Source organism: Triticum aestivum, chromosome 5D, assembly GCF_018294505.1.
Source record: "Triticum aestivum cultivar Chinese Spring chromosome 5D, IWGSC CS RefSeq v2.1, whole genome shotgun sequence".
Taxonomy (NCBI): domain Eukaryota; kingdom Viridiplantae; phylum Streptophyta; class Magnoliopsida; order Poales; family Poaceae; genus Triticum; species Triticum aestivum.
In genome coordinates this window covers 280985033-280989582 of record NC_057808.1, presented here as the reverse complement: position 1 = coordinate 280989582, position 4550 = coordinate 280985033, and the positions used below count along the sequence as shown (strand labels likewise).

At 44.1% G+C, this 4550-nt stretch overlaps 1 long non-coding RNA gene across 1 annotated transcript; it reads right to left on the bottom strand.

Annotated features, from left to right (window-relative positions):
* Positions 1 to 239: 239 nt before the first annotated feature.
* Positions 240 to 3176, bottom strand: LOC123120986 (uncharacterized). Its single transcript, XR_006459618.1, has 3 exons — positions 2570 to 3176; positions 1798 to 1852; positions 240 to 527 (listed from the first exon to the last, which is right to left on the bottom strand). It is a non-coding gene; the product is annotated as an uncharacterized lncRNA (long non-coding RNA).
* Between the last annotated feature and the right edge of the window lie 1374 nt (positions 3177 to 4550).

Here is a 4550-nt window from a genome sequence, read left to right as displayed (position 1 = left end):
CTGTCACCGATTTGCATGACGTGGATGCAACATGGACCTGACAAGGCGTCTACGTGGATCTGATGTGGATACGAACATGGCCCATGTTCTAACCAGCCCAATTAAGGATTTGGCCCAATAATTTTGGTGTACAGTCCAACCGATTAGCTGTTTATCTTTGTCATGTGCTGTTTTTTTAGTCCAACCCATTAGGCCTTTTTTGTACAGCCTGTTTTCTCAATACAAGAAAATTTACAATAGGACAACCAAATTATATATTCCTTAAAAAAATAGCAATTGTTTACATGAAAATACCGATTTCCAACCATCTAATCTGATTTGAAAAAGCAAAGCTTAATATCAAAACATCACGAGCATATCTAGAAAGCCCTATAAGTATTTTTTTAAGAGTGAGTTACATGACTTGAAAGAAAATGCACTACTAGCTGATTTTTATCTCCAACACCAACGATTGTAGGCAGCTATCCGGACCCAAGAAATCCTGCTAAAAATCTTCAATCTCTAGTAACACGGATTAACTGCCAAACCTGTGTAGAATCAGAACACAATCAAAATTATAATAAGTTATAAAAGTAAGCTCCCAAATGAATCCAAAGAGTAATAATATTAGTTGATTTTCCAATCAATCATCCGTGGACACACCACTACTATTCTAAGGTACCACGTAAATGTGGGTAACACACGTGAAAACAAGCAAAATTAGTCCAAAGAAAAGTGTGTCGAATGAAAGTATAATCAAGTTAGCTTACAAGTGATGAGTAACAAACACACATCACAGAACTAAAAGTGTATTAGTAGCAGCAGTTGGTTCAGCCATTGGTTCTGGACCAAACAAACAGTAAGTGCATGGGGCTAACCAGGCTAAAAGCTCTTTATTTTATGGCCTAGCAAACAAACATGAGATTTCTCAAAGAAGAAAGCAAACAAACATGATACAGACAAGTACTTGGTTTTTTTTGTTGTGAGAGAAAGTTGTGCGCCTGTACAGGTATTTAGTTTATCTGGATCAAACATTTCTGCACTCTAAAAAGAAATGTGAACAAAAGTGAGAGAGACAGGCAGTTAGTTTTTTTGTGAGAGGAAGCTGTGCGTGCCTGTACAAGTACTTGGTTTTGGTTTTTCTGGATCAAAGTTTCTGTACAAGCGACCAACTGAAAATTATGTAAAGAAAATTCAGCCAGCATAGACACTGTACCACACCATTCCTTAACAAACAAGAATGTCAGTAAAGAAGTGACAGACTAACTTCAAGATAATTAACACAAACTAGGCATAAGCATAGGATAAGTTCAAATCAAAATATGTTATGTTGTGGACTATATTAACTCAATGTTTAAATCAATATCGGCACCAGAGGATTTTTCATCTAACTTGATGCTTATGCTGCAAGTAAATCTCAAAGTGCCAACATATACAGTACTAAACAATACTTGCTTGCCAAGTGAACTTCGAATGGCATGCAAAATATTAACAAAGAATATGATACAGCTTCACTAAGAGATCTCCCACACTAATAGTTTATTTGTGGAGTACTAAGCGGTATACTTGTTATTACATGAAAAATTCAAAATCTGTAGAAGCAGAATCATAACCCATGAACAACAAGAGATAGCAACTCTAGTAGAGTATCAATAAAATGCATAATATCAGGGACATTGTACAATGCAGATTTCATGCGCACAAAAATATCTGTACAGTTATAATTGTACTGGAACCACACAACAGTCCACACCTTGAACAACTGAAAGTCTACAGCCTGAATAATTCACATCAAGAATGGAAGGGTATCAAGCTCACCCTGTTCTGCTCGAGGACCGTGGCGTCGGCGTCGATCAGGTGGGAGATGCACTGACTATAATGTGCAAAGCAAAGATATTAGTGTGACAATTGGATATGCGGTCTCATTTCATTATTACTGCAATGCAAATGTTGTCTCAACTGAACCGAATTCTTAAAGAACCATGCCTTCCCAAATGTCTAATTTACTAACTGAATTCTTAAAGAATTGATTCAATTGCATACTAACTGAACTAAGAAGGAACAATTTACAATGGGTAGCCGCACATTACTTTCCCTTTCCTCATGATGTACCTGAGGTTTCTCATGCATAAAGTAACAAGTATCTATTTACTACTTGGAATGAATGAACTAGCATTAGAAACCTGAAGTTGTGCAACACCGACCATCCTTTGGATATTGTAAAAAGAACATATTTTCCATCTTTGCATTGGTAAGACTAAAACAAATATATTAGACACCATATTACTCGTCCTTGAAATGTGCCAACTAAAATGAAATACCTAGGCATCACCTGCCCTGGATGTCATGTGCTCAATCATGCAAAGTACAAACTTACAGAATTCATGTGATATCTATCTGGTTAACCTTAGCTATGCTATCAGGAATCAAAAGTGATCAGTCACAAGCGAATGTTGCAAATAAATTTTGAGAATACAAATTCTAACAATACACATGATTGTTATCAGTTCCACCAATACTCATGAACAACACACGAAATAAGATAAGCAGGAGATGTTGTAGCGGAGAGAGCAGAGGTACAAGTGCTCACTGAAGAAGATCGTAGGCGATGCAGCGGCCGCAGTTCAGGTTGGCTACCACCGTCGCGCGGCAGAGGAGGCCATCACATGATGCACGGGATGCACGGCTGCGCCGAAGACGCGACAAAGGAGGTCGGGGTCAACGCCATACAGACCAACACACACGAGCGCACCTAGCTAGGGGGCACCACCCAGGGGTGGAGAGGGCACGGTGTCCGACGGGGAGGAGCCGCCGGAGACGAGCCGGTGATGGACGTGACGCCGCAGCCGAAACCCTAGCCATAGGCGAGGTGTCGTGGGCGAGCGCCGGAGACCAGAAGTGGCGGATCCAGCCGGACCAGAGGACGAAGGGGTCGGAGACTAGCTCGTCGGTGTGCTGCGAGCTGGTGGACATCGCCGGAATCGATGGTGTTGGTCGCGGCGTGAGGGTCGCATGAGACAGAGAGTTGGGTCGCGAGAGGAGTGGATGGGTGGGGGATGCAGTGGATCTGACAGCTGCCGGAGCTGTGATGTGAGAGAAGGGGAGGGGGAGGGCCGGCGGTGAGCTGTCGGAGGAGCCATGGGAAGGGTGGTGGCGGCGGTGGGGAATCGGGAGGGGGCTGTGTGGATGAGGGAAAGAGGAGGGACCGAGGGGGAGGGCGTTAGGGTTAGCACTTTATATGGTGGTCGGTTAGGCGGGCTTTAGCGGGCTTGCGGGGCTGCACCAGGCTGTCCATGATAGTTTTTGAAATTGTCATGGCGAATCCGTCATGGATTAACATGTTTTTTGTAGTGCCTTACAGATGTGTGTACTGGGTTACCCCTTTTTCCCTTTTCGACCTACAAAGCGGCTGGATAGCCAGTCTATACTACTTTCCGCCCCTCCTTTCCTCATTGAACCACGTCCTAGATTCTTGCTCCAGCCCACCGCACCCTTCTTTCCTCTTTGAACCAAGACCTAGATTCGACTACAGATCAAAAAAGATCCACATGCAGCTAGAGCAACGACGGTTTCAAAGAAACTTATACCTTAGGGTCGTCGAGATGTGGCAAGGCGTGCGGCGGGAGGCCGGATCTGCCCACACTACGTACGGCAGTGAGGAAGAAGGGGTCGGTAGCCCTCCCGCACAGGCCCTGGGTGAAAGAGAACAGCGCAGCCGGCAGTGGATTGCCTCCCTCGCCGAAGGCGATAGAGTGAACGCTGCACCTCCTCCCCTTCCCGGTGCGACGGGATACGGACGCCTCCTTCACCAGCTGTGAGGGGGGAGAGAGAGACATGAGGCCAACACAGTCTTGTTTAGACTGGTGAAGAGAGGGTGAGAGACTGTGAATATAGCAAACCCTAGCAAATGAACGCTGAGCCTCCAGCGTGTAACATATATGTAGTGCGGCGAGCGTGTGGAGAGTGCAAACCCTAGCGAACAAGCGCTGTGGCTCCCGCTTATATATATACTACTGTAGTACGGACTGAGCTCCGGTGCCTTCACTGCGCCTGCTTTTGGCTGTATGACAGGTGAGCCAGCCACATTTTGGGCCCACCTGTCATAAATCCAAAGGCAGGTGCACTAAGTCAATGAAGCTACGTCCATATAGTACTCTCGTGTATACGACTAATATATAGTGGAGTGGTTTTCTTATTCTCTCCATAACAATCGTTTTAAATTGTGTAAGTACGAAACGAAACTCTTTATTTAATGTAGAGTGAAGAAAACTAGTACTACTTCCGATGAACTAACGATCCACGCCCATGCGTCCTGGTCGCACTTCCTGTCCTTCACGTGTGGTACACTACCCTCCCTTAAGTGAACAACCACACATGCGCCAAATTATCGGAAATGTGTGAGAGTGTGTACAAATAAAGAATTTTAATTTCAATTATCGGAAAGGTTTGAGATTACAAAGTTTGACTTCAGTCAAATCTAATATGCGGAGTAAATAAAAATGGAGGGCTACTACGTCCAACCGGGTTTTTAGTCCACATCATTTTTTAAATCAAAGTTAATAGCTGGAGAA